The sequence below is a fragment of the Sus scrofa genome, chromosome 11 (assembly GCF_054392235.1).
Source record: "Sus scrofa isolate SSC_HxYL_T2T_F1_AM1 chromosome 11, Sscrofa_HxYL_maternal_Yorkshire_Landrace_v2.0, whole genome shotgun sequence".
In the NCBI taxonomy this organism is placed as follows: domain Eukaryota; kingdom Metazoa; phylum Chordata; class Mammalia; order Artiodactyla; family Suidae; genus Sus; species Sus scrofa.
In genome coordinates, this window is record NC_139393.1 from 13,733,262 (window position 1) to 13,760,604 (window position 27,343).

The 27,343-nt window shown below is 38.8% G+C and overlaps 1 protein-coding gene across 1 annotated transcript in view; it reads left to right on the forward strand.

The window, feature by feature from the left end:
* Positions 1-27,343, forward strand: part of LOC106505265 (uncharacterized) — a 281,848-nt gene that overhangs the window by 224,728 nt on the left and 29,777 nt on the right. Inside the window, exon 9 of the mRNA XM_084982501.1 lies at positions 25,055-25,155. The gene's annotated coding sequence lies outside the window, so the exon portion shown is untranslated. The remainder of the gene's footprint in view (positions 1-25,054; positions 25,156-27,343) is intronic.

The following is a 27,343-nucleotide window of genomic DNA, read 5'->3' on the forward strand; positions in this document are numbered from 1 at the left end:
TTCTATTAGTGAATATGGTATAACTTGTTCATTTAGTTCCTTCTTTTTTCAGAAATACTTTGTAGTGTTTTTTAAAGAGTTCCTGTGTGTATTTCATTCCATTTATTCCCAAATATTTTATTTTTTTGTTCATAGAATAAATAAAATTTTCAAAAAATGTGTTTTCCAAACATTTGTTGTTGGTATATAGAAATATAATTACATTGGATGTGTTAACCTTGTATCTTGGGATCTTTTAAATTCACTTAGTTTTTAGTAGCTTCTTTTTTTTTTTTTTTTGTCTTTTTGCTATTTCTTGGGCCGCTCCCACAGCATATGGAGGTTCCAGGCTAGGGGTCCTATCGGAGCTGTAGCTGCCAGTCTACGCCAGAGCCACAGCAACGCGGGATCCGAGCCGCGTCTGCGACCTCACGGCAATGCCGGATCATTAACCCACTGAGCAAGGGCAGGGACCGAACCCGCAACCTCATGGTTCCTAGTTGGATTCGTTAACCACTGCGCCACGATGGGAACTCCGCTGCTTGTTTTTAACTTATAAGTATTTTCATGTTATTTTTAAATTGGGGCACTTTTACTTCTTTCTTTCCAATATTTATGCTTTAAATTTGATGGCATAATGTTCAAAATACTCACTTATTACATTTGATATCTATAAGAGCTGAAAGGATAACCCCTCTTTCATTCCTGATATTGGTAATTTTGTACTTTCTCTCTTTTTTTATTAGCCTTTCAAAGGACTTATAATCTTTCAAAGAACAAACATTTAGACTTGGTGGATTTCTCTAGTTTGCCTATTTTCTGTTTAATTCCTTTCTTGTTTTCTTCCTTCTGCTTAATTTAGGTTTAATTTGCTTATTTTTTCTAATTTCTATAGGGAGATAACCACAAAATTAAGTTAAAACTTAACTTCTTTACAAAGTAAGCACTTAAACCTATCAATATTTTTCTAAACACTACTTTAGAATTATCTCACAAATTTACATACACACAATTTTTTCCTTGTCATTTAGTTCAAAATATTTATTTCCCATGTGACTTCTTTTTTTTGTTTTGTTTTGTTCTCCAGCTTTCACTTTTTTTTTCTTCTTGTTTTATTATTTTAATTTTTTTTTTCCACTGAACAGCATGGGGACCAAGTTACTCTTACATGTATACATTTTCTCCCCCACCCTTTGTTCTGTTCCAATATAATTATCTAGACATAGTTCTCGATGCTACTCAGCAGGACCTCCTTGTAAATCCATTCCAAGTTGTATCCAATAATCCCAAGCTCCTGATCCCTTCCGCTTCCTCCTTGTCCCCCCGGGCAGCCACAAGTCTTTTCTCCAAGTCCATTATTTTCTTTTCTGTAGAAAGGTTCATTTGTGCTGTATATTAGATTCAAGTTGTAAGTGATATCATACGGTATTTGTCTTTCTGACTCATTTCATTCAGTATGAGTCTCTAGTTCCATCCATGTTGCTGTAAATGGCATTATGTCATTCTTTTTTTATGGCTGAAGTAGTATTCCATTGCATATATATATACCACATCTTCCTAATCCAACCATCTGTCAGTGGACATTTGGGTTGTTTCCATGTCTTGGCTATTGTGAATAGTGCTGCAATGAACATACGGGTGCATGTGTCTCTTTTAGGTAGAGTTTTGTCCGGATAGATGCCCAAGACTGGGATTGCGGGGCATATGGATGTTCTATGTATAGATTTCTAAGGTATCTCCAAACTGTTCTCCATAGTGGCTGTACCAGTTTACATTCTCACCAGCAGGGCATGAGGGTTCCCTTTTCTCCACCCCCCTCCAGCACTTGTTGTTTGTGGACTTATTAATGATGGCCATTCTGAGTGGTGCGAGGTGATATCTCATAGTAGTTTTGATTTGCATTTCTCTTATAATCAGGGATGTTGAGCATTTTTTCATGTGCTATTGGCCATCTGTACATCTTCCTTGGAAAAATGTCCATTCAGATCTTTTGCCCATTTTTCCATTGGTTGATTGGCTTTTTTGCTGTTGGGTTGTATAAGTTGCTTGTATATCCTAGAGATTAAGCCCCTGTCTGTTGCATCATTTGAAACTATTTTCTCCCATTCTGTAAGTTGTCTTTTTGTTTTCTTTTGGGTTTCCTTTGCTGTGCAAAAGCTGTTCTGTTTGATTGGGTTGCATTGGTTTATTTTTGCTCTTATTTCTGTTGCTTTGGGAGACTGACCTGAGAAAATATTCATGAGGTTGATGTCAGAGAGTGTTTTGCCTATGTTCTCTTCTAGGAGTTTGATGGTGTCCTGACTTATGTTTAAGTCGTTCAGCCATTTAGAGTTTATTTTTGTGCATGGTGTGAGGGTATGTTCTAGTTTCATTGCTTTGCATGCAGCTGTCCAGGTTTCCCAGGAATTCTTGCTGAATAGACTTTCTGTTTCCCATTTTATGTTCTTTCCTCCCTTGTCAAAGATTAATTGACCATAGGTGTCAGGGTTTATTCCTGTGTTCTCTATTCTGTTCCATTGGTCTGTCTGTCTGTTTTGATACCAGTACCACACTGTTTTGATGACTGTGGCTCTGTAATATTGCTTAAAGTCTGGGATAGTTATGCCCCCTGCTTGGTTTTTGTTTCTCAGGAATGCTTTGGCAATCCTGGGTCTTTTGTGGTTCCATATAAATTTTTGGATTGTTTGTTCTAGTTCTGTGAAAAATGTTTTGGGTAATTTGATAGGGATTGCATTGAATCTATAGATTGCTTTGGGTAGTATGGCCATTTTTACAATACTGATTTTTCCAATCCATGAACATGGAATGTCTTTCCATTTCTTTACATCTTCTTTAATTTCTTCAATTAAAGTTTTATAGTTCTCGGCATATAAGTCCCTTACCTCCTTGGTCAGATGTACTCCGAGGTAGTTGATTTTTTTGAGGTGCAATTTTAAAAGGTATTGTATTTTTGTATTCCTTTTCTAATATTTCATTGTTGGAATACAGAAATGCAACTGATTTCTGAATGATGTTGATTGATTTGTGTATTTTGAACCATCCTTGTGAACCTGGGATGAACCCTACCTGGTCATGGTGTATGATCTTTTTGATATGTTGTTGGATTCGGTTGGCTAAGATTTTGTTGAGAATTTTTGCATCTGTGTTCATCAAAGATATTGGGCGATAGTTTTCTTTTTTGGTGGTATCTTTGTCTGGTTTTGGAATGAGGGTGATGGTGGCATCATAGAATGTCTTTGGGAGTGTTCCTTCTTCTTCAACCTTTTGAGAAAGTTTAAGGAGGATGAGCACCAGATCCTCTTTATATGTTTGGTAGAATTTGCCTGTGAAGCCATCTGGTCCTGGACTTTTATTTTTAGGGAGTGTTTTTATGACATCTTCAATTTCATTTCTAGTGATTGGTCAGTTCAGTTGGTCTGTTTCTTCTTGATTCAGTTTTGGCAGGCTGTAAGATTCTAGAAAATTGTCCATTTCTTCCAGATTGTCAAATTTATTGGCATTTAGTTGTTCTTAGTATTCTCTTATGGTTTTTTATATTTCTGAAGTATCTGTTGTGATTTCTCCTTTTTCATTTCTAATTTTGATTATTTGGGCTCTTTCTCTCCTCTTTTTGGTGAGTCTAGCCAGGGGTTTGTCAATTTTGTTTACCTTTTCAAAGAATCAGCTCTTGGTTTTATTAATTTTCTGTATTGTTTTTTTGAATCTCTATTTTATTGATTTCCTCTTGGATCTTTATAATTTCCTTCCTTCTGCTGGCTTTAGGTCTTTTTTTTCTTCTTTTTCTAATTAGTTTAGTTGGAGGGTTAAGTTGTCAATTGAGACCTTTCTTATTTTTTGAGGAAGGCCTATATTGCTATGAAATTCCCTCTGAGCACTGCTTTTGCAGCATCCCATGTATTTTGAGAGGTCGTGTCTTCATTATCATTTGTCTCCAGGTGTTCTTTAATTTACTTCTTGATTTCCTCATGGAGCCACTGGTTTTTTAGTAGCATGTTGTTTAGTCTCCATGTAGTAGGTTTTTTCTTATTTCTTTTCCTGTAGTTGATTTGTAGTTTCATGCCACTGTGGTCAGAGAAGATACTTGAAATAATGTCTGTGCTCATAAATTTGTTGAGGTTAGCTTTGTGTCCCAATATGTGGTTGATTCCTGAGAATGTTCCCTGACCATTTGAGAAGAATGTGTATTCTTATTTTTTTGGATGTAGTGTCCTGAAGATGTCAATTAAGTCTAACTTTTCTATTGTTTCCTTTAGGATCTCTTTTGCTTTACTGGTTTTCTATCTAGAGGATCTGTCCTTTGGTGAGAGTGGTGTATTAAAATCTCTTAATATGATTGTCTCTCCATCAATTTCTCCCTTTATGTCTGTTAATATTTGTTGTATGTATCTGGGTGCTCCTGTATTTGGGGCATATATGTTGATGATAGTAATATCCTCTTCTTGGATGGATCCCTTCATCATTAAATAGTGTCGTTCTTTGTCTTTCTTTATGTTTTTTGTTTTAAAGTCTATTTTGTCTGATATGAGTATTGCAATTCCTGCTTTCCTGTCACGTCTATTGGCATGAAATGTTTTTTCCCACCCCTTTGCTTTCAATCTATATGTGTCCTTTGTCCTAAGGTGAGTTTCTTGTAGGCAGCAGATTGAAGGTTTTTGCTTTTTTATCCACTCAGCCATTCTGTGTCTTTTGATTGGAGCATTCAGTCCATTGACATTTAAGGTGATAATTGATAGATGATTATTTATTGTCATTTTAAACCTCGTGTTCCAGTTGATTCTATGGTTCTCCATTCTTCTTTTTTTGGTTGGATGGTCTCTGGTTATTTGCTGCTTGAGTGTTTTTTTTTTGTTTTGTTTTGTTTTTTTCCATTTTTTGCGAATGCAATGTTTGGTTTTGGTTTGTGGTTGCCCTGTTTTTTAAGTATGCTAACCCCTTCCTATAATTGTGTGTTTTAGCCTGATGGTCCTGTAGGTTCAAACACTTCATTACTATACTAAAATTAAGAAGAGAAACAAACAAACAAAAAATTTTTTTAAAGAAGAGTCTATTTCCTTACTTCCCTTGCCCACATTTTATGGTTTTGATGACTCTTTTTTTGCTTTTTAATTTTATTTTGTTTTAAACGTGTTCATGATTAATGGTTTATTTGAGTGACTGCTGTCTGACTGTGGTTTCCTCAGTCACCCTAGGATTTCCTCTTTTTTTTTTTTTTTCCTCCTTTCCCTTCCTTTCTTTTTGGTTTAGAGAAACCCTTTCAATATTTCTTTTAGCCTGGGTTTTGTATTGCTATATTCCTTTAGGCTTTGTTTGTTGGTAAAAAATTTGTAGTTCCTCTTCTATTTGAAATGATATTCTTGCTGGATAGAGTATTGTAGGTTGCATAGTTTTTCCTTTCAGTGCTTTAAATATCTCTTGCCATTCCCTCCTGGCCTGTAGAGTTTCTGTAGAGAAATTAGCTGGTAACCTTATGGGGGTTCCCTTGTAGGTAACATTCTGCTTTTCTCTTGCTGCCTTTAGGATCGTCTCTTTATCACTAACTTTTGCCATTTTTATTATAATGTGTCTTGGTGTGGGTCTATTTGGTTTCAACTTGTTTGGGGCCCTCTGTGTTTCCTGTATCTTGAACTCAGTAGCCTTTAGATTTGGGAAGTTTCCAGCGATAATTTCTTCAAATATATTTTCCATCCCCTTATCTTTTTCTACTCCTTCTGGAATTCCTATTATGCGTAGAATGGCTGGCTTTATGTTATCCCATAGGTCTCTTATATTCCTTTCATGTTTTTTTATTTGGTTTTCTGTCTGCTGTCCTGATTGGGTGATTTCCATTATTCTATCTTCCACATCACTAATTCATTTTTCTGCATTATTCATTCTGGTTTTTCCTGCCCTTAGTTCAGTTTGTATCTCTGCAAATGAATTTTCTGGTTTTTCTTGGCTCCTCCTTATATTTTCTAGTTCCTTTCTACATTACTGTTCATATCTTCTCTTAATTCCTTCAGTATTTTCACTATTTCCCTTTTGAACTCCAAGTCTGTCAGACTGCAGAGGTCTGTTTCCTTGCTGACTGCTTTAGGTGAGTTCTCCTGTTGGTTTAAGTGGGGGTGGTTTCTCAGCTTCTTCATCTTGCTTGTTGTTTTCTTTTTCTTGGTGGAGTTGTACTCCCCGTGGCTAGGCAGAGTTTGCCTTTGCAGTGCTATGGAATGTTTCCTGAGGGCTGGCATTGTTGGTTGGTCTCCTTTGAGGCAGTGTGGCTTTTCCTGAGTGTGGGCGTGGCTGACAGGGTCTCTCTGAAGCAAAGGAGGACTTCCCCAGGGCAGACAGGACTGGGAGGTCCGCACTGCAATGGAAGCAGATTTCACTCAGCCTGGCAGAGCTTGCTCTGATGTTTTTGGGCTGTGGGGCTCTTCCAGGGGGCTCCGGTGCTGGGCAGCTGTTCCATGGGAGTGCTGCACCCCCTGAGGGCTGGAGAAGCTAGCTTGGTCACTGAGAACCCAAGGGGCTCTTCCCCAGGGCAGCTGAATTGGCAGGACTGCCTTGGGATGGAGGCAGATATTGCATGGCTGGGCTGAGCTTGTTCTAGCTTTTCTGGGCTGCGGGGGCTCTTGCAGGGGGCTGTTGGTGCTGGGCAGATGTTCCACAGGAGTGCAGCACCCCCCAAGGGTGGGAGCAGCTAGCTGGGCCACTGAGAACCCAAAGGAGCTCTTCCCCAGGGCAGCTGGATTGGCAGGCCTGCCTTGGGATGGAGGCAGATATTGCACCACTGGGCTGAGCTTGTTTTAGCTTTTCTCGGCTGCGGGGACTGTTGGTGCTGGGTGCTGCTCCACAGGGGTGTAGCCCCTCCAGAGGGCATGCAGGCCAAGTCAGGGAAAACTCCTGCAGTGGTTGGCTTCCCGCTAATGCTGAGGCCAGCCCTCCAGGATGGCAGGCAGTCTCAGGTCCAGTGTGCACGGAGTAGGGTGTGGGGGGATGTGCTGGAAAGCCCAGCTTTCCGATAGCTGAGGGCAAGTGAGCTTGCTGTGGTGTGGGGAGTATTCTATGGAGGCCCACCCCTTCTTCTCTCCCCTCCCCAATACTGGCACATTGTCTCTCCTGCAGACCCAGCTCTTCTGCCAGGTTCCCTCTGATGTGGCTTTCCGCTCCCTTAGCGTATTGCTCCCTCCACCCGCGACGCTCTGCTTTATAGACTCTCAGGCAGTCTCTGCCCCGCCAATCTGATAGACTGCTTCCTAAACCCTCAGGTTGGTCTCTTCCCTGCCACCCCGACCGACCGGTTCCCAGTTCCCCAAGCAATCTCCACACCACCCTCCCCAGCCCGTTCCCGGGGACTAACCTCCGGAGCCGAGGGCTCGGTGCCCAGCCCCCACCCAAGTGCCTCTGTTTTTGGTGACTGTGCCAGTAGTTCAGATGATCTGTTTGGTTCTCGCTCTGCTTTTCAGAACTCCGACTTACTGCTGTGCTCTTCTCTGCATCTGGAGATTCCTCCGATTTGGTTGATCTTTCCGTGGAGTAGGTGACTTTCCTGGGTGTGGGATCCCTTTCTCCCCCACAGTTCCCTTTTGGGAGCGCCCATCCAGCCCCGATTCCCCTTTTCTCACTCTCCTCTTTTCTCTTGTTTTACCCAGTTATGTCACGAGATTCTTGCCATTATTGGAGTTTAGGTGCTTCTGCCAGTGATTAATTGCTGTTCTGTGTGAGTTGTTTAACCTGTCGATGTGGGGTTTTTTTGGTGTGTGTTTGTGGGGGAGGGCGAGCGTGCTCCCTACTCTTCCGCCATCTTGCCTGTCCCTCCCATGTGATTTCTTTTTTCATCCATAGGCTACTTAGACATGAGTTGCTTAAATTCTAAATGTTTGAGGGATTTTCCAGATATATTTTTATTAATGATTTCTAGTTGAATTCTGTTGTAATCAGAGAACATACTCTGTAAAATTTTCATATTTTAAATTTATTAAGAATTATTTTGTAACCAAATACCTTCTATCTTAGTGAACATTCCATGTGTACTTGAAAAGAATGTGTATTCTGTAGTTGAAGGTATAAACACATCATTATATAAAAGTGGTAGATTCAGATCTTTTGTATTTTTGTCTTTAAAAGAAGCTCATTGTTTAATAAATTACTGAGAGTATTTTATTTTATTTTTTAGCTGAACCCACATCATATGGAAGTTCCCAGGCCAGGGACTGAGTCCAAACCGCAGGTGTGTCCTATACCACAGCTGTGGCAATGCTGGATCCTTAACCTACTGCGTCATAGAGAGAACTCCAACTCAGAATATTTTTAAAGACTTTAACTATTATTGTGAATTTGTCATTTCTCAGGCTTACAGATTTTTTTTTTTTTTTTGGTATGACAGTTAAAAGTAAGTACCTTGTGAAAATGTGTGTCAGTTTAACACCTTTCACACAGTAATGACAGTAGACAGCAATCACAAGTATTAAACAGTAATGAAATATTATGTGCATATGCCAGCTAAAGTCACTATATTCATTCATGTACCAAACCATTTTAGAACATACGTTGTGCCAGCTCATGTGGTAGATATAGATAACATACATATTCTCTACCCTTGAGAATCTCCTTCCTCAAATAGATAAGCAAACAATATGAACACCTGAAATAAAATACTATGTATATATTCTCCAACAGAGAAAGGAATCATTACAAAGGCAATGATTATTTTATTATCAAAAAAATCAAACTCCAGTTCAGGACATGTGCGTTGTATGTGTGATTTATGCATTAACAACGTATTACTTATCACTCAAAATTTCCACTTTGGCTTCAAAAAGGAGTCAATTTAATAATAGATTCAGATAAAATGTGTACCATATTGGAATGATTAGAATTTGACTAAAGTGCTTATAAACTTAGCAGTTTGTCTGCCAAGAGTTGAGGCTTGTATACCTAGGAGGAACATTAGAGATAAAATATTCCAACTCCCTCAGGATCAGTAATGAAGCAGACACAGCATTTAAGTGACTCTCCCTAGTTTGCACAGTTAGGTGGTATAAAGGTGAGATAGAACTCTGATCCAGATGCGTGGACTCTGAGACCAATGCAATTTTTAATATACAGTTCTATCTTTCTGGTTTGTCTGTGGTTGGAAAGTATCTTCATTATTCTGTAACTTATTATAAGAAGTCTAAAACTCTGGTTCCAATAAAGTTTACTTTCCTATTAAGTATGCTGTAAAAGTGATATGAGTGAGCTTGGAAATATACTAATGGAAATGAACTGACAAGAAATGTCAAAGTATTTGCTCTACTACCCACAAAATGAAATGGCAATGATCTTAATTGTTTTGAATAAGATTTTCAATTTGATTGGAAATGTGTAGATAAGGGATAATTTAGAGGAATTTTAATGACTTGACAGCTCAGTTGGGATATACCACCATCATCTTATCTAAAATTCAATGAGACTAAAATTGAAGCTATCCATTCCTTTAAATGAATTTTCACTTTCAACTCCTATACCCACTATTACTTCAGCCTTTTAAGCTGGAAATCTTACGGTATTTTTAAATTTTTCTTTCCTTCTCCTGATGCCAGTTCTTAATACTTAGGCTTTTATTTTCCTTCTGCTTTCACTGCTTCCTCTTAGTTCTCAGATGTGTACCTTAGTCATGGCATTCCATCATCCTTCCTCTGTGGATTATTGAAGAGCTGGGATGCCAGTGTTTTTCTGTAAGACAAATATCCCTAAAATATTGCTTGCATCACTTCTCTTAAAAATTCATGTTTTCCTAAAGTCAATGCTTTGGTCTTTGATCATTGCACAATCTGTGCCAATCTTCTCTGTTCATATACCACATTCTGTGGTTTCCCCCCACACACTGCTAATTGTCCTCTGTTTGCATTTTGGCTACAAGATATAGAGATCTTCTTAAGAATAATTTCTGCCCACCAGCAGCATCCCATTTACAGTATCTCCATCTCTGCTTGATGACTTCCTCCTGCCTCTAAAACCTTGCTCAGCTACAGGTAGGTGCAACCCAAGGCAACCTTCAAACAATGGTCAGGGCTAGAAGTCAGTGCAATATGTCCCAGGTTCCTTATCCTTGGTGGTGGAGTGAATGATTCTGAAGTGTTTCCAGATGGTATCTATAAAGGCAGAACAATGCCCACCACTGCATGTGCACATCCTAATCCCTAGAACATGTGAATATGTGACCTTCTGTGAAAGAGACTTTGCTGATGTAATTGAATTAAGGATTTTAAGATGAGGAGTTATCCTGAATTATCTAGGTGCTCCCAATGTAATTATAAGTGTTCTTATTATGGAAAGGAGGGAGGCAGGAGAGTAAAAAAAAAAGATATGTGATAATAGAAGGAGAATGATGGCATTGTTTGAAGGTGGCAACAAGCCAAGGAATATGGGCAGACTCTCAAGCTAGAAAAGTCAAGGACTTTCCTGTATAGCCTTTAGAAGGGATACAACTCTGTTGGCATCTTGATTTTAGCTCTGTAGGAGCCATTTTTGTACCTCTAACTTCCAGAGTTGCAAAATAATAAATTTGTGTTGTTTCAAGACACTTAAGTTTGTAAATTTGTTACACCAGTGATAAGAAACCAAAATGGTGGCTCAGAGTTCTCTAGGAGAATTGAACTACAGTTGCCTTGGTAGTTGCCCACTCATTACCATACACTTCATTGATTTCTGTCCTTTCTCTGTGTCACTTTCTCTCCTTCCTGACGTGTGCTTCCAGAAATCACACTCAAATAAATTACCTTCTCTTTAGCCATTATCTCCAGTTGATGGAGATAATGGCTAAAGAGAAAACTAAAGCAGGAGAAAGGGGATGGAGTTGGGTATGTGGTAGTCTGAGATCGTGGATCAAAGGAAGTTCTTTCCTCATTGAGGATCGTGGGAAAATCTTAACTAAGACATCATTTTCATTTGTCTCCCTGCTTTGCCAGCTTCTTTCTTCCTACTCAGAAAGCTCCTCTTCTCACCTTCCAGCTCCATTTTCTTCAAGGCCAAGCTTATGGGGAACTTCCTTCTCTTGAGGACTTTCTCCCACTCCAGTGTACAAAACCCTCTTCTTTTCTACCTTCCTTTGCTCCAGTCATGAGTATAATTCTTATTCTCAGAATATTTTACATGATTTTTCTATTTACCCATCCAGTCTACATTTAAGATGCTGTAAGTCTCATTTCTTGTAAGAATGGACCATGTTAGATGAATGAGGCTGCCTGAACTGAATAAGAACTTTAGTTTTTTTTTTCAGTCAGACTTAAAGGTAAATATTTATTAAAGGTCTTTTATATTTTTCAGTGATGGTACAACAACAAAAAGTGTATATCTCTGTCAGAACACAGACAATAACAAAATAAGTAAAATATATAGTACAGTTGATGGAGATAACGGCTAAAGAGAAAACTAAAGTAGGAGAAAGGGGATGGAGTTGGGTATGTGGTAGTCTGAGATCATGGGTCAAAGGAAGTTCTTTCCTCACTGAGGAAGGTGAAGACTTGAAGGAAGAGAGGGAGAAAACTCAAAGGATATCTTAAAGAATGGTGAAGGTAAAGACAGTACTGGTGGAAAAGCCCCAGACTGAAGCTTAGCAGTGTGTTTGAGGAACATCAAGGAGCTCCATGCCCTGTAGCAGAGTGAGCAAGGCGAAAACCAGTACGGGTTAAGGTCGTCGAGTTCATGGAAGCCAGAACCATGTAGGGGAAATACATTTCTCAGTTCGCTCAGAAGATTCCCAGCTTATGCCTCTTGTCCTGGTACTGTTATCAGTAGTGCCTATTTTTACTCTGCTCTTAGGCCACTGTAGGGCTTGGCTTCTTGCTACGCATGATAATAACTTACAAAAGAGTGGTTTCTCATCCGAGGAACGGCATGATTTGTTTACACTCTATCAGACTCAGTTTGGCTGTTGTATTGATAAAGAGAATAGAGGGGTGCGTCTACTTTTTGAGGGGGTGGGGTGGAGAGAACAAGATCTTTAATGGGTGTGAAGAGAAAACGTAAGATGTTGGAAGTTTGGGGAGAAAGACATGGAGGTTGAAATCTGGTAGGTCTGCATACACTGGTAATGACAATTTCTAGCCTATGACTGTGAGAGTGAGTGGTTGAGGTAGCATAAAGGATAAGGTCATTGGAGGAGGAGAGTGTCAAGATACCAAGATCCATAGTGTTGGAAAGACATCTCTATTCACACAAATATAGATAGAATCATGTTAGAAGATCTGTATGATAAAGTAATGGCAATTATAATGAATGCTCTCCAATATGGAATATAATTTCATGGGTGATTTTTTGAAACGCTTTTGAAATGCTATCTGCAGATAAATAAATGTGAATTAAAGAGTCTTAAGTTACAAATGAAGGGTCAAGGGAAGCAGTATGGGGCAGGATCAATTTTTATGTCAGCACAATAGAGTCACTCAGTAAAATGTCTCCTCTATAATTAAAATTCAGCTGTACTGGTTCATTATAGTTCTCATCTTCTGAAAACAACTGTTAGCAAAAGAAAAAGCATTAGATTTAGTTTCCCGATGTAATTATCCATGGTTTGGTTTCTAGGCAATTTGTTCTGGAAACTTGGAAAAATAAGTACAGCATTAATAAATATGGTGGCATCTGGGGAATTGTTACCGTAGTAAAGATTGACGTCATCTTTTCTATTTCATTGAATTATTATAAATTGTAATTGCAGGGTTTGTGTGCTCTTCATGGCATTGTTACTACAGTCATAAACAACCCTATGAGGTTGTTCATTTTAGCTGACAAACTAAATTTCAAAGTTAAATGAATTGCCCAAGTGACTGCATCACTTCTGTCTTGTTCTAAATTTATTTACTTATTTAATCAAATGTTTATTGTCCACTCCCCCCTCCCATCCCTGCCCTCATATAGATTACAGTCTATCAAGAGAAAATATTTATGAAATATTCAAGTATTATACAATTATATAAGAATTTGTTACATTCATGCTATCAGAAAAGAAGGATTTGATGGACTGATTGATTTACTAAGCTCTAATCTAAGAGTTTATATTGCTTAAATTCTCTGCATTCTGAAGCAGCAGTGTTCTCCTGCTATTAGAAGTGGTTTAAGTATCTCTAAACCTTCATGGCATTTATGGAGGTCAGTACTTTTGATTTGAGGACACAGTGGAAGAGATGTGTAAAAATGTTCTCCTAAGGCTTTCAGAGTGTTGATTCAAGAGTAGATATTTAGGGAAATGAGTCGTACTGTGTTAGGGTGAAATGCCTATTCTAGTGACAGAAGCTCCCGTGTGTTTCTTAATGTGTTTTGTATGTGCACACACATATGTGTGGGGGGGCAGGGGGAGTATGGGAAAACTTTCAGAGTGAAGGGTCTAGCAGAGGTCTCTCTCCTGCCTCTAAGGATAGTACTGGTAGGAACTATGACTGGAGGGATATGTAGGACCAGACCTTATTGTAACCACATCCAAAAATTTGTTTTTCATCATAAAATTGTAGAAAGCCATTGATCTTTATCACTCTTGCCCTGTTTAAAAGAGAGTAGAGGAGAAATAAAAGTGATTTGCAGGGAAACTAGCTATTAAGTTATTGCAGGAGAAAATGGTGGCTTGGACCTGGGAAATGGAGATAGAGATGCAGAACTGTCTATTGATTCAATATTTAAGAGGTAAAGTAAACAGACTTGCCCATAGATGTATATGAAAGGATCAATGAATGGAGGAATCCATGAGCACCACTCAAGGATGGATGGTGGTGCCATTTTTGAGATGTGAGACACTGGAAGAGGACAAGGCTGGTGTCTAGGTTAGGGCTGTGTTAAAATTTGGGGGAGAAAATTATGACTTTAACCTTTGAAATTTTGACTTTGAGGTGATTTTGATAAAATCAAGTGGCGTTGCCAAATAGCCAATTACTTATTAAGGTTCTGAATTTCAAAGAAATATACATGTAAATGTGAGTCGTCCATCTTTAGGTGGTAATTGAAGTCATGGACCCAGACCCAGATGAACTGGCCAAAGAAGGTACAAAGAGAACTTAGCACTGATAACTTAGCACCAAAGAGCACTATCCCAAGGCTAAGCATTTTTCAGTATCCCCAGTGCTACAAATTTTACTCTAAATTGCCATCATCTCTCACCCGGCTTATAGAGTCAGCCTCCTAATTAGTCTGCAAGTGACAGTGGAGAATTTGCCAGATATCAACTGCCTTGGTCAGACCAGGTGGCTTAAACAACATAAATTTTTCCTCACTCTTCTGAAGGCTGAGAAATCCAAGATCAAGGTTCTGGCCAGTTTGGTTCCTGGTGAGAACCTTCTTGGCTTGCAGATGGCCACCTTCTTGCTTTATCTCCACATAGCTCCCTCATATCTCTCTTTATAAGGGCACTAATTCCATTCAAGAGCTCCATCTTCATGACCTGATTACCTCCCAAAAGCTCCACCTCCAGATGCTCTAGCAGTGGGCTTCTTTGTGGGGACATAAATCTTCAGCCCGTTATATCAACATGCCTTCTGCACCCTGAAGAAGTTTATGTGAGCCATCACTTGAGAGAGTCACAGAGAAATGGGAATCTAATGACAAGTTAAGGCCAGGATGGAGAGGAGGAAGCTAGGGAAAGAGAGCAAGTACTCAGAGGAAGTTATGATTATACAAAGGCAATTACTGAGGGCCCAGTGACAATGGTTGAAGGATGGAACAGATATGATTTGAATTTTTGGTATTAACCAATGAAAATAATGAAAGTAGGGCAATTTAGTGTCATAAGTATCTTTGAGGGAGGAAAGTCGGCTGTGTGTCCAGATATTTTTCCAATGGTAAACTTGATAGAATATAGTTCTGCATTCTACACATTAGTGTTCCAAAGTCACCAAACATTTGCTGAGTGACTTTTTTATGTTCGTGGACATGATACCATAAAACTCCTACAAGAGAACATAGGCAAAACATTCTCTGACATAAATAGTACAAATGTTTTATTAAGTCAGTCTCCCAAGAGGATAGAAATAAAAACCAAACCAAACCCCCCAAAAAAAGGCTTAATCAAACTTACAAGCTTTTGTACAACAAAGGAAACCATAAAGAAAACCAAAAAGACAACCTACAGAATGAGAGAAAATATTTGCAAACAAGTCAATTGACCAGGACTTAATCTCCAAAATATACAAACAACTCATACAACTCAACAAGAAAAGAACAAACAACCCAATCAAAAAAAGGGCATAAAACCTATATAGATATTTCTCCAGAGAATACATATGGATGGCCAGTAGGCAGATGAAAAGACGCTCAACATCTCTAATTATTAGAAGAATGCAAATTAAAACTACAATGAAGTACCACATAACACTGGCCAAAATGGCCATTATTAATAAATCTACAAATAAAAAATGGAGAATTTGTGAAGAAAAGGGAACCCTTCTTCACTGTTGGTAGCAATGTAAATTGGTACAGTCATTGTGGAAAACAGTATGGAGGTTCCTGAGAAAACTAAATATAGAACTACCTTATGATCCAGCAATCTCACTCCTGGGAATGTATTAGAAAAAAACTTTTGTTTTTGCAGCACTATTCACAATAGCCAAGACAGGAGAACAAGCTAAATATCCATCGACAGATGAATGGAATTAAGAAGATGTGGTACATATACACAATGGAATACTACTCCATAAAAAGAATGAAATACCATTTGCAGCAGCATAGATGCAACTATAGATTATCATACTAAGTGAAGTAAGTCAGAGAAAAACACTTATATGTGGAATCTAAAATATGCCACAAGTGAACCTATCTACAAAACAGAAACAGACTCACAGATTTAGAGAACAGACTTGTGGTTGCCAAGGGGGAGGAAGGGACAGATTTAGATGAACTGGGAGTTTGGGGTTAGTAGATGCTAACTATGATATTTAGAATAGATAAACAACAAGTCCTGTTGTATAATACAGGCAACTATATGCAGTCTCCTGGGTTAGAACGTGATGGAAAAGAATATAAAAAAATGCATATATGCGTATAACTGAGTCACTTTGCTGTACAGCAGAAATTGGCACAACATGCTAAATCAACTGTACTTTAATAAAAATAAAAAATTTAAAAAATGATATGTAATATTAAACTACAAAAAAGTAGTTATCAGACTACGGTGTACACGAGAAGCATTTGGAGAACTTAAACATGCAGGTTTCCATAATATACCCCAAATTTTCTGTTTTGGAGCATGAGAAGTGAGAGCTCTGAAGCACCTGCCGACACTTCTTGACATCGGGGCAGATGGTATGTATGTATTGTTCTGTGTGGCAGACACTGTACTACGTCTGCTGGTGCACATATAAATGAGAAGTGTTCATACTCTCAAAGGGCTTAAAATAATTTCATTACAATGGGGTGAAAAAAAATTTTCAGCGCTTCATGTAGCATCAGAGTATTTATTTGAAATTAAATATTATTAAAATATACTATATGTAATACCAATGCTTGTTCACACCTGTGTAAACTTTCCTGTTAGACTTTTATCTTAAATAATTCTGTCATTATTTTCAGCTGTTACCATGTTGTACAAATATAAGATTATATCACCATCTGATGTTTAGAGTTTCTGAATGTTAGCACTAAATGAATTTGGCATTCCACATTTGGGGCTGTTCTATTATTGTGCCCTTTAAAAGGGAGTAATTTGTGACCTGCTTTTGATTTCTGGTGGGTTTCTGATTGTTTATTATCTTACGTATTCAAACATTTTGAGAAGTCTCATTAAGACTTGGTTATGTTACAAAGACAGTTTGATGAAGACACAGAGTAGTTTAACGACTGTATATTTTTTCCTCACCAATAAGTTAATTCATTACTTTACCACCTGAAAGTCTAGGTCATGCTCATCCTGAAGGAATTGTCTGTACATGTTGATGGAAGAAACATTTTTTTCTGTCATGACTCACTCAGATTAGAAGATGATAGGATGAGAAATTTTAAACCAAATGTGGTTTTCAATGTTATTCATTTAAAATTCCTTGGAAAAAACCTCTATTTATTAAATACAAATAATTATCTTGCTATCAAGAAAACAATTTCCTTACTGGGAAGAAAAAAGTCTGTTCCTAGTTCTAAGGAACTCTTCATTCAAGTATGTGTAGAGGGGCCTCACGAACTGATGGAAGTGGGACAAAGTGAAATCTGGTTAGTGAGGAAGGGTGGGTGATGGAGAAAAAATGTGCAGACATCTGGATAAATGTATCCAGGAAACGAGAGAACTGATCACATAAAATAAAAGCAGTAGTTCTTCTGGTCTAAGTAAGAAGTGTTGAAGGGAGGGCAAATATTTTAAATGAGTAGCTTCATGCTGATGAAAATCAGTTACTTTCAGACATAGTGGGCTTCGAGCTCATTGGTGGAGTTGTCCAGAGAGCTCTAGAAGAGGGCATGGGAGCTGCTGTAGGAAGGGCTATGGCCTGCCTCTGAGGTAGGGTGGTTGGTGACCTGACGAGCTGGGGTTAACACACCTGACATTTAAGGACACACTTTATTTAGAGAATCTGGAAGTCATTACAGCAGGAACCAATAATGCAGGGTCTTAATTAAAATTCAGTGAAATATGTTTCTTTTTTTTTTTTTTCTTGTCTTTTTTCTAGGGCTGCACCCATGGCATATGGAGGTTCCCAGGCTAGGGATCTATTTGGAGCTGTAGCCACTGGCCTATACCACAGCCACAGCAATGCCAGATCCAAGCCTTGTCTGTGACCTACACCCCAGCTCATGGCAACGCCAGATCCTTAACCCACTGAGCCAGGCCAGGGATCGCACCTGCAACCTCAAGGTTCCTAGTCGGATTCGTTAACCACTGAGCCATGACGGGAACTCCCCCTGAAATATGTTTCTAAGTAAACATATTTAGTAAGTTGGAATATTCATTTTTAAATTGTCAATCCTTTCCTATTTAATTGATAGTTTACTGCTAACCATGGAATATTGTGGATATTAGACATACAGAATTCCAGTCCTCTCTCCTCCACCCCCTGTGTCTGATTCTAAGAGCCAAAGAGTATCAGTCATTACTGTTTTCTGCTTTGAGCTCCCCAACTGAACATGATGTAACAAGTCTGTGGGTATTGACTGCTCCCTCACAAAGTTGTTGTTAGCCTCATTGAATCTATCTTATTTTCACTTTATGGAAATCTTGTAATCCTTTAGATAATTCCGTGGCAAAAACTTCTTATTACTTTTTATTTTTTGTTTTTTTAATTTTTCGTCTTTTTGTCTTTTTAGGGCTGCACCCTTGGCATATGGAGGTTTGTAGGTTAGGAGTCTAATTGGAGCTGTAGCTGCCGGCCTACACCACGGCAACACCGGGTCCGAGCCGCATCTGTGACCTACACCACAGCTCATGGCAATGCTGGATCCTTAACCCACTGAAGGAGGCCAGGAATTGAACCTGCGTCCTCATGGATGATAGTTGGGTTTGTTAACCACTGAGCCATGACGGGAACTCCCTGATTACTTTTGAAGTCCACGAAGGATAGTTAAAATAAATACTTCATTTTTATAATTTATGTTAAGTTCCATTTTACATAAATATAAGATTACCTCTTTGAGAATGAGAAGTTTTCAACTACATTTTAGCCATTTTCATAGTATAATTTCACTTCTGTTTTCAAAATAGTGCAAATTACAGAATTGTCAAACACATACACAAAGGTAAGTAAGAACAAAAGAAAATTCCAAATTACAGTGGAATGTAGTTACAAATTACAATGTTATATATAATACAGGATTTTTTCATGTCATGGTTTTTCTCCAGTAGTGTTTGAAATGTAGTCTTGACTATAAATGTATGTATGAAAGCTTTATATTCTTAAATATTACAGTGGAAAATATATCAACAGTTAACGTATATTAGGCAGTCAAAGAATTATACAACCTTACACAAGTCCCTAAGTCTCCTGGCAGAAACATCTTTTTAACTGCATATTTGGCTTTTAAAAATAGCTGCAGGAGTTCCCGTTCGGCTCACTGATAAGGGAATCCGACTGGTATCCATGAGGATGCGGGTTTGATTCCTGGGCTTGCTCAGTGGGTTAAGGGGTCCAGGGTGCCATGAGCTGTGGTGTAGGTCACAGACGCGACTTGGATCTGGCGTAGCTGTGGCTGTGGTGTAGGCTGACAGCCGCAGCTCCGATTCAACCCCTAGCCTGGGGACTTCCATATGTCACACCTGCAGCCCTAAAAAAACAAAACAAAACAAAACAAAACAACCCAAAAAACAAAACCCAAGAACAAGCTTTAAAACTCATGAATACATAAGATTTTAGATAGAAAGAGGTGCTGACTTTAACGGGAAGCATTTTTTTTGCATGAAATATTTTGAAAAATACACAAGTTATCATTTTCCCCAAAAATTTGTACAAAAGTATTTTTGCAAAAGTTCTACCAAGAGTGTGTACGTATTTTACACAGATTCTCATTATGTGATGGGAAGGCACACAGTGGGTTTGAAAGCCAAGGTCAGTGGAAATGATTCTGAAAACTTGCTTTGTGTCAGACAATTGTGGGCTTTCTTAAGAAACATATTTTAGCTGAAAATTTTGTTTATGACATCTTCCTACTACAGTTCTCTTCACTGAATTAGCTGATTTCTAGGTAGTTCAATGTGACAGTCTCTAAATATCCCCCTTACACATAGCTCCCAGGAGAAATCAAAATCCTTTCCTCCCACTAATTAAGACTCAAGCACTCTGCTTTATCTTGGTTATGTTTTTTTGATTAATAGAACATTTAAAATGATATCACAGAGGCAGCATATCTATGGCTGGAGGCCTTGGGAGTCAGGCAGCCTAAGACCGAATCCCGGCTCTGCTTCTGACAAGCGGTATCATAGTGAGCAAGTTATTTGACGTTGGTAAGCCTCAGTCTGCTCATCTGCAAAATGGAGATAAGAATATTTTGTACTTCCCAGCATTTTTGCGAGAAATAAATGAGATATTACATGTTACGTGCGTAACTGGAGCATATTAATTCTGTAAATGATATTAGTGGTCGTGATGACTATCTAAACGAATATCTTAACATCGTAGGCTGTTTTCAAAATTATGGGAGCCATATATCATTACATTTCCTGATCTCTCAAGATAAAGCATTGATTTAGAATGGTAATAGTGAATGATTTCCAAATGAGAAATGTGATACAGAGAAAAACTTACTATAATCAAATTTTCATACTTTAACACTTATAATAAAGATCCAAACCCAAGCTATTATTTATAAATTTTTAATAATTACCACTGTAAGAATCCAGGATTCAGTTAAGTAGCGTACCTCATTTCCTTTGTTAGTATACAGGAAATTAAAAGTTTCAGGAAGTTAAAAACGGAAAGAAATCATATGAAGACTTAAATGAATAATTATCTTTGTACAGAATTACACTTACTTAGTTAACAGGTTTAATTTAAAGAGGTAAAGGGAAGGGGAAGAGTGAAATAACCACTTTTGAAAACAAAGTCAACTGGCCTTGTTCAAGTTCCCAAATTGTCTTAGCTACTTTAGCAGCATTTAAGAAGTAAATGGTACCATTTCCCTCTGCAAATCAGGAGAGTACTTAGGTCTGTGTTAGGTTCCTTGTGTTGAAGAGCCTCCATTAAACAACTAGGTTCCTGCTTATGATTTGAGTCAGAGATTCTTGGAAGGTGGAGTGGACGTCTGTCTGTATACTTGGGACTGCCACCTCCCATTAAGTGGCAGACATCTTGTGTTTGTTGAATCATTTGTAAAGTGGAGTCTAGATTTTCAAAAAAAAAAAAAGTAATAATTAAAGGACTTGCTTGGTAAAGTGGTTGAGATAATTTTAGACAGAAATTAAGTTACACACTTACCATCTGTCTGATTTATGTGACAAGCCAATCCCTCCAGTATTTTTCAAGAAATTGATTATAAATCTAGTGAATAAATGTTTCAAAATGACTATATTTTGGTAGATAGTGCTTATTTATACAAATTTTATTGCAATTAAGACATGAATACTTTCTATTGTAATTTACAGTCCTTTTAAAAATACTTTCCTTTCTCCTTTTTCCTTTTGAAAACAGGAAAATTATTTTTCACAATTTTTTCATATTTAACATAATTGCAGATAATACATTGGGTAAATATGACTTACTTAGGATGAACTTTGTTCTTTGAAACCAAGAAACATGTATTTTCATAACTATGGTTAGTCGGTATTATCATTTTGCCTCACTCAGATATTCAAGCCTATTCTGTGAGAAGATAACTCCATGGTTTTATAGTTTACAAGTCTCTGTGGCAAACATGGAAAATTGTTATTTTCTCTGTCAAGCAGGGTTCAAGTCACCTCTGAAAGTCTTCACTTCTCCCGTTTTCCTTCCTGCCCTTTACCCAGACTCAAAACAGTAGGATCGTTTTTTTCTGCTCCTCCCTCTCTCCTCATACCTGGCAGGCCGAGCCTGTTGACAGATGATGCATCTTTTTCTTGTGCTTTTCCCCCACTCTACACTATGAAAATATCTCATCATCTAATGTCATCACCATCTGCCAGTCTCACCTTACTTAGTGCCCACAGCCAGCAAACCAGTCTCTTGAGCACCAGTGCATAGCTACCTGTGCTGAGGGGCCCTGGGGGCTTCCTATTTCCTGAGGAGACCTTTCAGATTTCACATTTGCTGTTGTCATTTGTCTCTATCTTCTCCATTGATGATTCTCACCCAGCTCCCTGCTTTCGCCTTCATGGTCACCTGCTCCAGTTCTTGCTCTGTGCTTTGCTTCCGTGTCATTCCTCCCCTGCCTTCAGGGTGTGGACATCCTCCCAACATTCCAGATCAGGTTCAAGGTTACCTCTTCCAGGAAACCCTCTTAGACGTCCACAGCCCAGGATGATTCGTGTCTCCCGAGTCCCTTCTTTTCTAAATACTGGGAAACGTACGGTTTCTGCCACTAAATTGGCAACTAGCACTTGAGGGGGTGGGTGGGTGGGTGGCACAGGGAGAACAAACATCTCTCAAGCATCTGTCATGAAGCTGGACCCTTATGTATGTGTCAGCTAGTTGTCACCATCTGTGGAAACAAAGGCTTAGGCAGGTCAAGTGATTTGTATGTGGACGTAGAGCCGAAGTGGTTTGAATCCAAGTCATCTAATGCTGAAGTTGTTCTTTTTATATACCGTCATGCCAGCCACCCCGCATCCAATAAATGGAGGACAGGGACTGTGTCTTTGATTCAGAATTTCCACTCATTATTCCTTTGGCCAATACATACTAAATGAGCACTTATTATGTGTTAGACACTACCGTGCCTGCTTTGAGGGGATTCAGACGATGATGATAGTGGCAGTAGTGCTTAATATGTATGTATAGTAATGATGGTGTGCCAGGCACTATTTTGGGCAATTTACAAATTGTGTCTGATTTCTTCTTTGCACTGATTCCGTGAGGAAGGTTCTATCATTATCCTTTTTATACTCAAGGAAACAGGTATAGTGAGGTTAAAGGACTTGTTCCGCAGCACACATCTAGCAGTGGGTGGCACTGGATCTGTACCCAGAAGCTTGGTTCCTAAGCACAACACGACACTCTTCCTCAAAGGAAGGAGACCTAATCCCTGTCCTTAAGGTGATATAACAAGTATGCTGTATCAGTTTATTCTTATTTCTGTCCGTGAATAGCTATTTAGGATAATGAGTAATAGGCATAAATGTTTTATTTATTCTGTAATATTTGGACTCAGGACTTTATTCTTCTGTATATCTTACATGAAGGATAACTTCAGCAGGTGATTTTTCCCTTAGCCTCTAACAGGCCAAACTTCAGATCTGAATTTCAGATGAAACCCTTACCAAGAACATCATATGTTGCATGGTCCTGGCAAGGCTTGAGTAAATATTTATTCATTGACTAATATCAGTTTCCCTCCAATCAGCAAAATAAAAAAAATAATGTGGCAAGTGAGCAGTTTTGTCATCTAATTTGTACTAGATAAGTAATGCTCATGAAGACTTACTTGAGTATGAATATATATTTTCTCAAAATTGTTTGCTTGTATTATTCAACCCAACTAAAACAAAGTTTGACTGGAAAAGCACTTGGTAAAATAACAAACAGCAATACTTAGTAAGCTTTGTAGAGGACACATGCCAGATAAGGTCTTTCTCTCATGGCTTGAAAGCTATTGTTAAGGAAGATCAGAGAGGTTTTCTCAGTGTGGCTGGAGGGAGGTCTGCCCACACTTGGATGACATGGCGGCCAGAGCACGAATTCTCAAGGCATTTCTGGCTTCACTCAGACTATGAGAAATGTGAAAAGGGCCTTTCCAGATGGCGCCAAAACCCCTTTCTCACCTCAAACAGTGTCTGTATCTCCTTGCAATCTCTGACTCATATATTTGAGTGAACCTCATTCAATTCATTCATTCTCTCCCTCTCATTCCCACTAGCCCTTCTTCTCCTTCTTCCGCCTTTTTCTCAGCTGCGTTTTCCCCTGTTTTGAGTCAGCCTCTTCCTTTGCTACTACACATGGGCCTCCTCCATGAAAGGGGGCTGGAGGCTAAGCTTCCATTAACCAGGTGAGAGCCCTGTGTTCTCTCAGGAACCTCATCTGTTGGTGGAAGGGCTGGAACTGAGATGACCTGCCTGCTCTCATTCTTGGATGCCCACCCAAGGACCACACACACTCTTCTTTCTCCTCTCCTCTTGCTTTCACATATTTTCCCTAATGATTCCTCATCTTTCCATAAATCCAGGCACTAATGATGGCAGAAAGAGCTGAATTTCAGTAGTTTGCCTGAGTTTTCCTGTTTGAAATAAAAAAAGCTAAACTCTAAACCTGAAATGGAAAACAAAATCACAAACATGAAACATTGCTGTCCAAGAACTTAAAAGTCATTGCCCCATTCACCAGTACTGGGGAAATGTTGAAAGAATGAAGACAAGTCATTGGACTGAGATTCAGTTGAAATTTACTGCTTGTCCCTAGTTGGTTTTGGTATTGTGCTTTGCTAAGTGGAAAGGAGAATTTCTAGGATTATTTCAAATTGAAGGTGGCAACTATCAGTACCTGGATGATGACCCTCTTGTACCTTCTCCAACTCCTGCAGCCTGGGAAGGTGGCCCCTTTCAGCTCAGCACTCCAGAAGGGAATGTTTCTCTTTTAATGTCTGAAAAAAAAAATCACTTCAAGGAAAGGGCTCTAATTGACATGGCTGGGTTGTATTTTTGGACCCAGCACTGCATTTAGGGTCATAGGATACTGTGATTGGTCAGGCCTGGGTCAGGTTGGGGTTCCTTCTGGTGGGATGTACATACATCAAAAGGTTTTGGGGAAAGTTTATATAAAATTAAGGCTGAAGATAATATTTTGAGCTTTATTGAGTCTTTGAAAATAGTTTTGACATGCTTTAGTGGTAATGGATAACTATCACAAGGTGTCTAAAGATAATAATTGATTGGTTATAAGAATAACTATTTAATTCCAGTCTTATGACTTATTACTCAAGCAAATTTTGAGAGACAGTAAGATGCCTCTTCCAGCAAATGTACTTTGGGATATAGTATAGACCACCACAGGAAAAATTAAAACTCAAAAATTCTCCTGAGAGATAATCCTACTCCAGTTTATATGAAGAAAACATTCCTCTGTGGATCAGTAATTATAACAAAGTGAAATAAATTTCAAATGGACTCATTACATATATATTCTCACAGAAACTTATTTTTTCATTGACATTTAATTTCAGATAGCAAGAGAAGCTAAAAAATTTTTGAAAGAGGGAGAGGAATTTCAGATTATAATTACTGCTATTATTGATGCTTCTCCTGTGTAAAGTTTTTAAAGATGAAAGCCTTTTCCTAAGAATTGTTGCTTAGAGCATGTAACGGAATCTGAAAAGAGAAGGAAGAGACTGGTCCTAGACACACATGTGTACCTCAAAAATGGGATTTGACAGCTTCTTAAGTTTTTAAAAAAATACAATTCTTGTTTCACACGAGTGCCATAAATGACCAATTGTATGTGTTTGGGGCAATTTCAGTAAGATGAGTGCAGCATGACCTTCAGATGAAGGAAACTAGTAGGTAATATAAAGTCACTAAAACTTTCCCCATTGTTTGTCAAGGCAGGATATTTTCGCCATGAATAATCGCTCTTCAGCCATGATCAGGAGGATGTTAGCAAACCAGACTGAAAACACAGACTGCTCTGGAGAAATCATTAACCTACGGTAATTGTGGTCAGACTGAAGACAAACTAAGCATAGCTGTGTCCAAAATATACATCTGGGCCATCTGACATACCCTGGCAAGGGAGGGCGTTGTTCTTTCAGAGCTAAGATTTCGAAGGGGGCTTGATTCTAGGCTCTCTACAAGCACAAGCAGAGCAAGGTGGAACCTCCGACTTAGTTCTGTGGCGTTGCATCTGGCCCTGTTACTTTAACTGCCCCCTTAGAAAACTTATTTCTAGGATAAACCCATGTGTTCATTGAACCGATCTTTACTGTTTGTACCAAATCAACACATAGGATATTCAAAGATGACTAGGACGGAGTGCCATGAATTTTGGTCAATTCACAGAGCACTGTCAGGCACTATTCTAGGGAAAATACCTGCTCTCACAGAGCTTGTGTTCCAGTGCAGAGCAGTGGAAAGCAGACAGATGATGCCTATATAGATACGGTGATATTTTGGGTGGTGATAAGCAATAAGAATGAAAAGCAAGGAGTGTAGAGGGGTTGAGAGTGGCTTGAGGTGGTGCTTTGATAGGGTGATCTGTTTTGGTGAGACCTGAATTGAGTGAAAAGAGCCGTTTTAAGACCTAGGTGAGGAGAGAGCAAGAACATCACCAGAGGCAGGACTGTTTTTGGTGGATGTGAAAAGCCCCAAGAAGGCCAGTGTGATCAAAGTAGAATGATTAAGGGGCAGGGGGGGACGGGTGTATCTGAGAGGTAGGTGGTGAGTCGATTGTGTAGAGCTCTGCAGGCTGAGGTGAGGGCTTTGCTTTTATTTAGAGTGAAAGGGAAGGAATGCGAGGAAAGAACATGAGCAGAACATGCTCTGACTTAAGTTCTAGAAGCACCCAGGTAGATAAAGTGGAAGCAGGATGAACACATGGCGGCTTTGCCATAGTCCAGATGAGGATAATTTGCCTGGGTTAGAAGGGTTAGTGCTGGAATGGGAAGAAGTGGTTTGACCCAGAATATATCTTGGGGGTAGAGCAAGATGATTTGCTGATGAGCTGGCCATAGAATGCAGAGAAAGAACAGAGTCAAGGGTGACCCAAGACTTGAGTCTGATGTGTGGAGGTGTCATTTGCTAATATGAATAAGACGGAAGAGAGGCAGGCTGTGGGGAGATGATTAGAAATCCAGAGTTCAATTTTGGATACACTGTTTGGTTCCACTCATGTGCACACACACATATACACACTTAAGTAGAAGTGTTTGTGTAGGTAGTTGGATGGAGGAGTCTGAAGTTCAGCTGGAGTGGGTGTTGTCGCCTGTAGGAAGTATTTAAGGCATGGGACTATGCTAGGTCACTCAGGAACCCAGAAAGTGACCTTTGCATAACCTTCAGAGGCAACAGACTATGATTAAAAAATTGTGGGAAGAAGACAGCTTCATACTGCCTTTAAGTTATTTCTGTCAAATTGAGAATTCATTTATTCTCATTCATTCACTTATTTAGTCATCCACTAACATTTATCTAGCAAATAAATATTGAGTGCTCAGTCAAGTGCTGTACTGGCTACCAAGGATGCAGTGAGGAAAAACAGGGACATACTTGCTTGGACACTTCTATACTATAAAACCCAACTATTTTGTACTCCACAGTACCAAGACTATTACGAGGCCCAAGATTAGCCTTTAATAGATATTTTTGCCTTTATTTCCTATTTCTTCTTAGTATCCTATTTGTCTCTAAAGAAAATACCATATTGTTAGAATTGTTGGATTATATGGTCTAAATGTTTGTTTTGGTTATATAATAGATGTAGATCTAATAATTTCAGTGGAAACAAGATTTTGAAAATTTAAAAATTCAAATTTTAAAGCTGTGAGGGGAGTTTAGTTTTTAAAAACTGGTCTTCGGACTTTCAAATCATAGAAAATAATATATACTTCTTTTGGTCTCCCAGACATAGCATGCCGAACTTGGAATCCTTGACAGTCTTTACTGAAATGAAGTTCAAGAGAAAAATGAATTCATTGTAGTATAGGCCAGGAGTATCTGAAAGTAAGTTAACTGCACATTTTCCATACAGTTTATAAAATATGGTTTCATGACTCATGAGAGAAGGAAAGCTTTAGTAAATCCACTGGGTTGAATAAACATGAGTTTCTAGAAGAGATGCAGTTGGACATGGAGAAGGAGGGTTAACAGGAAGAAAATGTGGATGACAAAGGTTATTTATGG